The 12,787-nt window shown below is 38.1% G+C and overlaps 1 long non-coding RNA gene across 1 annotated transcript in view; it reads right to left on the bottom strand.

Annotated features, from left to right (window-relative positions):
- The window catches only part of LOC116575114, a 75,374-nt gene extending 73,480 nt beyond the window's left edge, over window positions 1–1,894 (bottom strand). Inside the window, exons 1-2 of the long non-coding RNA XR_004279616.1 lie at window positions 1,655–1,894; window positions 1,070–1,228 (exon numbers count right to left, since the gene is read on the bottom strand). This is a non-coding gene — a long non-coding RNA (uncharacterized LOC116575114). The remainder of the gene's footprint in view (window positions 1–1,069; window positions 1,229–1,654) is intronic.
- Between the last annotated feature and the right edge of the window lie 10,893 nt (window positions 1,895–12,787).

Here is a 12,787-nt window from a genome sequence, read left to right as displayed (position 1 = left end):
AATTTTAATAGCTGAAGCATTTCAGTTCAATTTTCTGTTTCTTTCCCTTCTTCCATTAACTTTGTGTGGAGTTAGCATTTTTTTTCCCACCTATTACTAGTCATATTTGGGGGTAGAGTCTATAGTCTAGAAGTGCTTTCTTCTGTTACTATGGTAAGGCCAGTTTTTTATATGAATGCCCTAGTGGTGGGGGAGATGGAGAATTGGCATCTTTGTGTCTCTTTTATTTCTGAATTCCCCTCTTACTTTCTTCTTTCTCCTTTCTGCTACATCCTCAAGAGCATTATCTTTTCTCTACTTTTAGGATTGTCTCCAGGAAGCAATGTTTTCTGAAGCGTCTGACTTTTTTGATATAACTCATTTTCCAAACCCTTTCCTATAACTGATACTGTGTACTGACTACCAAATAACAGATGCCAAATTTTGCCACTTAGCATTGTACTCTTTTTCTGGGGCCTTTACTTTGTCTATGTATTATACTTTTTAATAGTATCTCTTAAGCTCCCTTTTCCCTGTTTTTGTCATCTACAGGCTCAAGAGGTCATTTGGATGTGGTATTTATATCTCTTTTTATAAGTAACTTGATATTCATGATATTTTCGACTTCCTAGTAAAGCTAGAGGCTTGAGTCATTGGGGATTTTATTTGTACTGGTTTTTGATATTATCATTTTGGGGGAAGACTTGAGGAGAGATTTGGTTTCAGGAGGACACCATTTTTTCCAGTCCCAGAATTTCCTTGGAAATAGTTTGAAATTGATTATTTTCTAGGTTAAATGTATAAGATCATCTTGGATTTGTTTTCGACATGTTTTATTATATTTTGAATTTAATTTTTTCTATGTATTTTACATATCCCTAACTGGACTCCATAATTTGAGGGGAGGGGTCTTGTAGTTTTGATTTTTACCACAATACCTAGTATATTAATGTATACATAATGGTTTCTCAATAAATATTAATTACTTATTAAGGCTATCATTTATTGATATAAGAAAATGTTATTATATATGATATTTAAAGCAAAACATTTGGATTATTTATACATCTTTTAAAAAATGTTTTCTTACCTTGGAGTAAATGTTGAGAAATATCTTCTGAAACAACTAAAATATAGTTCAGTTTCTTAAAAAGAAGCCATGTTTTAAGGGAAACACCCATCTGAAGACACATTCCCATGAAATAATAGAGACTAATTTCTCCAATTCACATTTTTCTCAACACTTTCTCTGCAAAAACACAAAAGAAAATTTATACATTTTGTTTCTTTATTTTAGCATGTGTAAAAATTAAAGCAGCAAACAATAAGGAAATACAACACATTATTGTAATCTCTGCTATTTATTAATTCATTTAATTTATATGCAAATTATATGTTTTAATAATCATAAATTGCTTGGCATCAGGTTGTTCCTAGTAATGAGCAGTTCGAGAGATGGCACTTTTTTGAAATTCTAATAAAGCATTCCACGGAGCCCTCTTCCTTTGTGAACATTGCTGCCCCTTGAAACATCCTGAAATACAGAGCTGAAATGATTTAAAACCTCAGAAGAAGGTTTTTAAGGTTGGAATAGGAAACCACTCTTGGCTTCATGGCTAGATCTAAACATTGAAGTTAAGAAGCAATTTCAAATCAATCTGTAAAAAGATTTTACCTCTGATCATGAGCAAACAGAGGCCCTCTCTCCAGTAGGTGTCAGGAGTCATGTGATGGACACTAATGATGTCTGCTGCCTTTTATCATCTGTCAGGGACAAGTCACATTTATTTCCACACAGACAGTGAGAACATTTAATGAAACAAAACAGCATTATCGAGCTCCAGGTTTCCCAATCCTCTTTGGTCCTAGAAATGAGGCCTCAGGTTCATTAAATAGTGGCTTGTGGAGGGATACCACAATTATAGTCTACTGAACAAAAATTATAATAAGATCCCAAAGCAAATCTTTAAGATACACTAACCTCCTCTCTCTATTTCAAAAGTTCAAATCAATATGGGAAATATCACAGGTTTAGGATATATATATATATAATCATTCTCTAATACATATGTTTATTAGAGAAAAAATATGAAAACTAATTTAAAAACTCAATCCAAATCATATTATTCAGAAATATTCCTTAATAATATTTCTATATTTGTGCTTTTCCTTTTAGCTTTCTAGGTCTTATGACACATTGATATTCGTACAAAAATATGTAATTTTTATCTTTCCCAGACCTCAAAAGCCTGTGACCAAAGCAATACTCAGATTTTTGCTGCCTTTAATCAAAAGATACATAAATGTAAGCAGATACAGGTCTACCATATTGCCGTATTCTTTCTAATTTATTCATTCACTCAAACACTGCATTTGGACTAACATGCAAGGTACTTTTAGCAACTGGGAATATAGTAGTGAACTAAAAGGAATTAAGTCCCTGTATACACAGAGCTCACATTCTGGAAGAGTAGGTAAGCAGACATATGAAATAGACAAATGAAAAAATAGATAAAAATGTATAAACACAGTATGCCAGGAGATGAGAAGTGTTTTGGAGAAGAGAAAGTAGAGAGGTGGAGATTGAGTGTCCCCATTCTCCCACTTGCTCTGGTATAGCCACAGCTCACACCTGTCTTGATTTCCCCAGACAGGCTTTCACCCGAGGGCCTTTGCATTCACTGTTCTTTCTTTGTGATTCATTCTTCCTCCTCTTTCTCATCTTCATTCAAATGTCACTTTCTCATTTAGGCCTACCCTAACTACCCTATATTAAATTGAAACCTGATGACACCTCTCCTGCCTCCAACATCCCCCAGCCACTTAGCATAGTCCTTTTTCTTCACATTGAACACTTTTTACTTTTGAACATTATGCATCTTTTTACATGATTATTCTGCGTAGTATCTATTTCTCCATCTTTCTCCACTGGAATGTAAGGTCTTTAAGGGTGGAGGCTTTTTTTTTTTTTTTTTTTTGGTCTGGTCAATCATGTATTTCAAGTGCTGAAACTAGTGCCTTGCATACAGTAGGTGTTCAAAAATGTACGTGAGATAGTTAAAGTGGAGATGTTGAATAAGTGGTTGAATATCCAAAACTTGAGTTTTGAAGGCAAAGTCCAGGGCAGAAATACAAACATGAAAGTCATGTATGCAGACATGTTAAGTCATAAAATTGGAAGAGATCTCCTAGGGGATGAATTAAAATGGAGAAGAAGAGAGGCTGTTGGAATGCCAATATTAAGAAATCAGCAAGAAGAGCAAGCTCCAGGGAGAAAAGTGGGAACTAAAGTAGGAGCACCAATTGAGCACAACCTTCTGTGATCTGAGTGAAGAACATGTATTAATAAAGAAAAGACCAGCAAATTTGGAGTATCCATCTTTTTGCAAAAGGTATACATCATCTCTTAAGTTTTACTGATCTTATAAGTACTATACTACAAGAGAAGTTCTGTAATTCTGTGTAGTGAAACAATTTTTATCGTCACTCCAATCTCCAAATGTTATAGAGATTCTAATTTTTGTAAAATTAAGCACATGTAATACATGTGTAAACTGCACTGTGGCCCCAAAAATGAATAGTGAATGTCTTAAGATGAACCTACTCTACTTTAGAGATTGTTGATCTACAAAACAAGACTCAAAGGGACCTCAGATTGAGATTATCCCAAGGAGGATTCATCACCTTCTTTCTCAGTTATATTGATCTTCTATTTCCACATGGCACATCTTTTCCATAGAAACTTAGCTGTCCCACTTGATTCTTCTTCCCTTTTCCAGCCAAGGGTCTAGCTCTGTTGACTTCACATCTGCCAAATTCACCCCATGCTCATTCCCAACTCCTGTCCTCTCTTTCTCTACTGTGGCATCTTCTTCTACACCATTAATACTGTGCTTTCAGTTTTCTCTACATAACCAAGTGTCATAAAAGCAATCTCTCTCAAGGCTCATTGGCGTTCACTACCTCTCCCTTTCATTTTCCACCTTTTGCACTTTGACTTAGGTCCTCATATCTCCATATCTGTTCTAGTTGAGATTACTGATAATGGCCTAACTTTCCAGTTCAATGGACACTCTTCGGTTCTTATTTTGCCTGTTTGGACATTTGACCTTGTTGGAAGCTCCCTTCTGCTTGACATCTTTTCTTCTCCTATTTCTGTCACACTGTATTATCCTTCTTTTCCAATTTTCCTTGTGATTCTTTGTAGCCTCCTCTGTGACTTCTCTTTTCTCTCTCTGGCCTTAAATTTCAGTATCCCTTGGGGTTCTGTCTATGGTCCTTAAGCATTCCTCAGGCTTTAATCTACATGGACCCCTTGTTCCAATCTAATTAAATCTAAACAAACTGATTCACTCCCCATTGCTCACCTATGTTTTCCTTCTCTGCTTTTTGTTGGTGCTTTATCTACTTTTCAGGTTCTTTCTCTGTCACTGCTTGCTCCCTTAGAGGTCTATATAGTACTGGTGCTTCAGGATTCAACTAAAATGGCATCTTCTCTTCATCCCTAGAGCACTTCAGCTGTCCCTTTCGTAAGGCACTTACCACAGCTCATCAAGCATTAGAATTATTTATGTAGCCCATTATCCCCCTGCAGGCTGGTCCCATGTCGAATGCTTCCTTTCCTACCCTGGCCTTGCATTGCTGAAACTCAATAAATGGACTGAAAACAGAATAAATAAATGGGAATGTCCTCATGTTAGAATGACACAGTAGAGTCATAAGAAAAGGTCATTTGGTTAGCAACTAGTAGAATTGCCTACCACACTCCCAAATTAAGGACTGAGCAAATTCAGTCCTGTTGCATTCCTGTCGTGTTGAAAATACTGTGGTTGCAAAGCATCTGAGTGAGTGATGGTTATGGTAATGATTTAGTAGGAATCTTTCTCACAGTTCTAAATAACTGGACACTAAAATGTAGAAACGCATTTACAAATATTGCAAATTATAGTGGTTATCTTCAGTTATTTTCAATGAACTACTTATATGTACATCAATACTGTTATTTCACAAGTTTTTATAATGTTTTAGACATTTATTATGTATGACTTCACAGTTCTCTGAGTACCTTGGCAGAGTTCACTCTGAAATACAATTAACATTAATGATTATTAATAACATTTTAATGGAGCATTATATTAACATGTGAGGAGATTAGGGCTTATTATACTTATTACTAATATCCCTCATACAATAATTTCTTTAAGAGTTCTGAAATTTATTATGCCATTATATGGGCCCCTTTTCCTTGAGCATTGCTTGGGTTTATAACTACCAAAACTAGTACATTTAATTAGCTAGGAATAAAAATAGCAACAGAAGTTACCACTTATTGAGCCTTATGCTGGCCTAGGCCCACTGGTAAGCACTTCATGTGTATCATATTCCTTGATCCTACCTACCCTGGCAGGTAGATAACACTGTTACTCCCATTTTATATTGAAACTGAAGCTTCGTAAAGTGAAGTGACTTTTTCAAGGTCATAATCTAGAAATAATGGTTCTAGGTCTCCAAAATAAAAATGTCCGATTCCAGGGCCAGTCTTTTAATCATGCTTATTCAGCTTCTATGTCTCTTTGCTTTCAGTAAGATGGATGTTTGAATAGGTGACACCACTTCCACCTAGTCGGCCACTTCCCATATTTAACATTGGTAAGGTCATGTTTCACTTGGCTCTAGGAAAAAAAAAATGTTTCAAATAGGGAATTTATTAAATATCCTATGGGGAATGCAGTATGTTTACTGCATTTTCATCTCCATAATCTTTTATTGAGAAACACTAGCTTAAAAGAAAATGAGCATGGCTTCATTTCACGTGCTCACAAAAATACATTTTAAACAATCCATTTTTTACCCTTGACTGCAGTCAAGTTGTCTGACCTGTTTTAGAACATCAGAGTGAAGTTTGCCCACCTTCAGTCTTTCAAAATTTTGAATTTTAATGATTCCATAAGGATATCTAACTTAGATGGATGAACTGATATTGTTTTCTTGAAGTTCTAAACAAGGAATATTTGAAAGCTAAGAGACCAGTGCAATTGAGACATAGAAATTCTTACAGTTTTCATATGGATTGCAGACTTCGATTTCCTCTTACCAGCATCTGCCCTACTTTTCCTATCTGAAGATCACTATCCTTGACAACCAGGGCAGAAAAATCATCAGACCTTATCAGATCTGTTCTCTACTTGTCACCTGTCAGCATTGTACAATCGGACTTGAGCCACAGGCAAACCTAGACCTTTCCTGCTCTTATTTGGAATATAGGTAAGTGAGACTTTTTGTATGTTTGTCCTTAATAATTTTCACTCACTTCAGTTCATTTAGGGGCTAAGACTTCCTGATGCTATTCCTTAGACATGTCTGATACGTCTACGGCCATACCACCCTGAACGTGCCCGATCTCATCTGATCTCGGAAGCTAAGCAGGGTCGGGCCAGGTTAGTACTTGGATGGGAGAAATGTCTGATACTACATGTTCTTTAATACACCCTTGTACAGTGAAATCTATTGAAAAGCCCCCTTTGGGGATATACGTAACTTCTGAAGTGGTGATTCTAGACCATTTTGAATGAACAGACTTTTAGGAATCTGATGAAAGCTCTGGACACCCCTCCCTCAAATAGTGGGCCTAGACATTCAAATTTCCTATAATTTCAGGGAATTTATAAACCCAAGTCTTTCATGAATGAACCCTTGTAGACAAAATCCTGATTACAACCACCATTACTGAAGATTTTCTCGTTTTCATTTTGATTAAGATTATCACAATTGTATCAAAACAATTATAATTTTAACAATATTTATTGTAGGGTCTCACATCACAAGTTTATAACTATCTTTACTCTGAATGTTTTGAAGACAGCTTTCATAAGATTTGGTTACCACCTATATTTTCTAACACAGCTGTTTTGTATTACTGGTTCATTTAAGGCAGTGTGTATAATAGCAAAAGTCAAGGCTTTGAGAAATAATGTTAATCAAGGTATTTAATATCTCTAAGTGACAGTATTCCCATCTGCTAAGTGTGATTAGGATATACTTCATTGCTTGTTTGCTTGTTTGTTTTTTAATGTGTGAGAATTAAAGGGAACATCAGCTCCCCAACCCTGGAAATGTCACTGGTTTTGTTAATTGCTTCCTGAGTTCTTGTCCAGAACAGTGCCTGGCCCATAGTAGGTGCATCATGAATATTTATGGAATGAATCAATAAAGCATACTTTATTCTTAGAAGATGGTAGGTCCTTAGTAATGACTTTTTAACCACAATGATGAAAATAATGTTTTGGAATTGAAATAATCCCCAGACAGGTCAAGAGTCTTTGGAATATGCCATTTAACTGTATGCCACGTGCAGCAGGTGTTCGGCTGGTTGTGAGTTCCCATGGCTACTTTATATTTAAATAAATGAGTCCAAGAATAAGAGAAATAATACACATAAAGACCAGCTAACTGAAAAGCCCTAACTCTATACTATTTTCCAAGAGGATGAGGAAATAAAAAATGACTCTTCTATTGAGTGGGCAGCAAGAAGCTTCCTGTAGAAGCAGAAAATTCAAAATGGATTTTTCTACCTGCCGCTTGCCATTGAATGACTAGGTAATAAGTTTTTATTCTATTTCTAGATTATGTTGGAGACCTTACTCATGTCTTTTAATTACTTATGGGTAGAGTTGAACAAACAAGTTACATCTTAACTATCCAGAATTCTGGATGTTATTATTTTTTTTTTTCACAATTCTCAGTCTCTATTTGCTTGACATCATTACATGCTCCCTGTGAAGAATGCCAAGGAGCAGCCACAGGTGTCTGGAACACACTGACTGTGGCCAGGAGACCCATATGATTAGGATAATGGCCACAAGTCATCCTGCTTGGCTATGTGTTTGAAATCAAAATACGAGGCAAAACCAACCTAAGCGCAGTTAATTTAAGGCACTTTCTGTCTATTTATTAAAGCTAACTGCAAGTCTGTCTTACAATTAACAATTGCCCAAAGGATGAAAAACACCATGTCACTTGACATAACCGGGTGTCCATGGTACTGCCCCCCTGGATTTAATATTTCCAGGAAGGGATTCTCATTGCCTGTGCTGTTGTGGCTGGAAAGAGTCCTATTGTAAAATGAGGATCAACAATATCTTGGCAATGCTGAAACAATTTATGATCTTTATGACCATCTATACTGGTGTATTAAAGCAATACAGCTGGAGGCTAATTAATGGATGCAGGTAGGATGTTCCCTCCTGTAAGAAGGAGGTTGCCGGTTTCCTCCCCGGCTGCTGGCTGCAGCTCTCATACCGATATCATGTTGTTGCCAGTGTTGCCACCTCATTAGAAAATTAGCTTTTAATTAACTTTGGAAGCTGTTGCATGGGTTTCGATAGGAGGCACACATTTGTACACATCTTGTTGCAGAATTAAACCGCCCCTTCGTGTTTCTAATGGGCCTCTCCTGCCTTGCGGAAAAGCAGCAGGCTCGCCAGCTTGCAGGCAGCCGCTCCATGGGTAGCAATGGCCACACAGCTCCAGCCTGCTCCCGGTTACAAAGAGATGTCCTTTCATGCCCTCGTGGGCAGCCCCGTACTCCAAGGCCGCTTGAGATATTAAGCGGCAACAGAGAAGACCACAATCCCAGATGCTCCCCTTTCATGCTTCTGACCCCCAACCTAGCTTTAATGGCACATAGTCTGGCAAGAATGTGCCTTACCTCATTTTTATATTTAAACATCTCTGCCTGAGCACAGTGGTGATAAACCTACAGACAAGATAAATAGCTAGATTATCACTCTTCTCTCCAGGGGAAAGTCATGCTGTCAATTAGGCTAATGGGGGTTCCGGGTGCAGCTTTGGCATGCCCTAACACTAGGGAAGGCTTTTTGCCCTGCATAGCTGCAAAGCCCAAAGATGGATCTGAAAAGTGGCTACGACCCTAGGGTGGCCAATCAGCAAAGAGGGAAGTCAAGAACCTGATGATTAATCATCTGCCACAACAATAGGAGGGCAAGGAAGATGAGGCCCATGAGACCAGATCTTTGGAGCTTTATTCTAATTATACATTGCCTCTTCAATTCTATCTGGTGGCTTGAAAGGAGATATGGGTGCTTTCTGTTGAAGAAGTGAGGCTCCATCCTTTACTAAAAATAAGCGTTCTTTTGTCATCCTTTTTCAAAGCACTTACACTGACATCTCATTTGATCTTATTACCAGTCTCTGAGGGACTTAGGGCAGGTGGCATTTTTCTCATTTTGCAGCTGACGGAACTGCGACACAGCGGAGTTTAGTAATTTCCCTGTGATCACACAGCCAGCCGGTGATGGCACCAGAATGAGCGTGCAGATAATATGACTATCCTAAATATTAACTTATGCTTCACCACCGCATCATCCCTCACCCTCCAGTCACAGAAATTAAATTGTGACCTGCTAATGAAAGTAATCCTATCCCTTATGCTATCTGTTATGTATAGGAGATAAATTTAAAAAGTAACTCCTGGTAAATACAGCTTGCCAAACAATGAAATTATTTAATGCATAATTTGGAGGCATAATGTTACCCCTGATTTGTCCTACAATTTGGACAACAGAGGGATCACGTGTTTTAGATACCAGCAGCACATGACCAACTGTGCAATACTGGGATTTTTCTATCCCAAAGACAGGCTCTTTGCAGTGTGAAGGTTGGACTGTAAGCAGGGCGGTGGCACATTTCCCTGATTCATGTGGGTGGATACCAGTTTCCAGGTATTGTCTAGGTAGTCCATCATTTTTTAGCATTTGTCCTGAGCAAAAATGAGCTAGCTGTAGAGTAAATTTTCTGGCACCCCAATTTTAAGTCAACGACTTATCTTCTAGTTGCATTGTTTCACTGAGGAACCAACCCTGCCACAGCGTCACTGTTGGTGTTTTCAAGAAAATTGTTACTGGATGTACACTTTCAGTCCCCAGAGAGCAGAGGACAGTGGTAAGGACGATGCCAACTTTCCCAGGCCGTCGTCACTTTGTGCTCAGGGCGTTAGCATCTGCCTGCTTCATTAACCTCTGGTCTTCCCAAGCCCTTGGAGGTAGTTACCGAGGTCACATGTCTTTCACAGAGGAGGAAACTGAGGCTCGTGGTGACTGAGTGACCTGCTCAAGACCCAACAGCAAATACATGGCAAGGCTAAAGGTTTGAGTTTAAGTCTCTATGGCTTCAAAGCCCATTCTCTTCACAGCTGAGACATTTCAAAATAGGCAAAGTATCAGTGTGGGTCTCTTCACGGGATGCCTGACTCCTACAAATGGAGAAAATGGCCTGGTTGTCAGGCCTCCCAGGCCACACTTCCTAACTTCGCCTAAATGACTGGTTTCTTGAGCTTTAGCAAGAACAAGAGTCACATGAGGTGTTTTATTGAAATGTGTATTCTAGAACCCCTTCTCAAAGACTGGTTGAGTAGAATGTGGAATTTCCCTTTTTAATAACACCACTTTAAGATTCTGATGTTCATGATTTCTCAAGCACAATTTGAGAAACACACTGATCTCTTTATTTCTAAGCATTAGAAAATGTGGGTCTGAGTAAAGATGACCAAGTAGGCTGGTTGAGGCATGGATAGATCTTCCATTTCGTTGAAAATCCCTGAAACGAAGAATAAAAATGGTGGATATTGGGCACCTGTGTTGCACCACACACTTTCACATATTTTATTACATTTAATTTTTTGCAACAATTCTGTGTATGTGTTTGTCTGTCTGCCTCTGTGTCTGTCTGTCTGTCTATGTGTCTGTGTGTGTCTCTGAATACATATTTTACTAATTAAAAATGAAGACAAACAGAAATAAAATAGCTGTTGATAAATTATACTTCTTGGTAGTGGTATAGGGATTCAAACTTGAATAGTGAACACTATTCAGATGCTTTATTTTTATTTATATGGATTAAAATACATAAAAATTTTAATTTTATAACTATATCTATTATGTTATGTTTTAATAGTTTTTGTTTTCTTCTTTATATCTCCTTACTTTTCAAATTGCCCTCAGTGGGCAACTATTATTTTTATTATCAGAAAACAGTAGCAACATAAAAATATTCTTATTTTTCCTAAGTTGGCCTTCCCAGCAGTGAACTCTGAAATAAGGATTGAGTTTATGATGATTTTACTTGGGAGGTAACCACTGGGAGCCCTGATGGAGAATAGACAAGAAGGAGGATGATGGGGCACCTGGGTGGCTCAGTTGGTTAAATGTCTCCCTTCCACTTAGGTCACAATCCCAGGGTCTTGGGACTGAGTCCCGCATAGGGCTCCCTGCTCAGCAGGAAGTCTGCTTTTCCTTCTGCCCCTCCCCACACTTGTGTGCTCTCTCTCCCGTTCTTTTTCTCTCACAGTCTCTCACAAAAATAAGTAAGTAAAAAATATTGGGGGCAAAAAAAAAAAAAAAAAAGAGGAGGATGCCGCCCACACAGGCTGTTCACGGACAGATTATCATTGTGGGCAGCTGAGACATGGCCCTGCCAGGGACCTTTGGAAAACTGCGTAGAGCACTCAGCCTTCAGGTGTGTTGCAAAAATGGGGTGTTAATCCTCCAACTGCTCTTTATCATCATTCCCCACCATTTGATTTAAAGTGGCCAAAAAAAAAAAAAAAATCATATTAACATGGGCAAAAAAGAACATTCCTTCCCTCACAAAACCAAAGGATGATTAGGGATACATATAGTTGAATCTTCAGGGAAAATTGGAACCTTGAACTCCATTTGCCCCATCTTTCTCTTCTCTTGTCTTTTTCTTTATTCTCCTTCTCCTCCTCTCTCCTCTTTCTCTCCGCTGCTTTTCCCACCATCTTAGTTTTTTGAGACCACTTCTATTCACAAATATAAAACAATTTGATCATCAATAAATTCATTCTCCATATTTCACAGATTTACCCAGAAAGGGCTTATGTTTCTTTTTGCACATTATTTCAAAAAGTTCTACAGACAGATTCTCATTATTTTAGCCTCTCAGTCCATTTGGAAATCAACTGTCTGGGGGAGGGGATAAAAGAGTAAGATGACTGGCAACTTCCACTAAACCCTGGGATTACGGTTGGGTGAGAAGAAGCTCCTCAGGGAAAGAGAATGCTGATTCTGTGAGAGGGAGAGCTAAGTTTCCGAATTACAGGGTTTTTATTCTATTAAGAAGAAGAGACACAGCTCATGCTAAATTCTTTTAAGTGGGACAGACAGAATAGTTGAGATTCCCAGGGCATGGGAAGTTGGACATGGTCATCTGGACATAGGGACCTAATGGGTGGTGATGAAGAATACTTAGATGATCAGACAGAAGTGTGATTTCTACACTGTGACATGCCTAGGAGCCAACTTGATACCAAGCCCTTTAGGTAGCAACTGGTACGAGTTATAAAGTCTATTTCATATCCACCAGGATTGGTCTGAAATTGGGAGAAAGAGTGAATAAGGAAAATTTAGTTTTTGGTGCTTAATCTTCATTCATTCATTTCCTCAATAAATACCCATTGTGTGGTTTATATGTGTTAAGTGTACTTAGGGAAGTGAGCACAGTGCAGTGAATGGATGGGACAGAGGCTTTTACTGTCCACAGATGCCTAGACGGCAGCTCTACCATGTATTTCTCCAGTTTCTGCTCTTGCGATATAATGTTGAGTAAGTAGGAAATTGCCAGAGCACCCCTCCTTTCCTTACACAGGTAACTCATTTCAACAGTAGACTAACAGTGTCAAATGTGTGAAATCTTCATAGAAGCATGTCCAACAACTGGATTTCAGTCTGTCTTATATGGGTGAAGGAGAAGTTTTCAAACTAATCCCTGA

This window comes from Mustela erminea, chromosome 16, assembly GCF_009829155.1.
Source record: "Mustela erminea isolate mMusErm1 chromosome 16, mMusErm1.Pri, whole genome shotgun sequence".
Classification (NCBI taxonomy): Eukaryota; Metazoa; Chordata; class Mammalia; order Carnivora; family Mustelidae; genus Mustela; species Mustela erminea.
The sequence above is the reverse complement of the archived record's forward strand: the minus strand, read 5'-3'. Positions and strand labels throughout refer to the sequence as shown.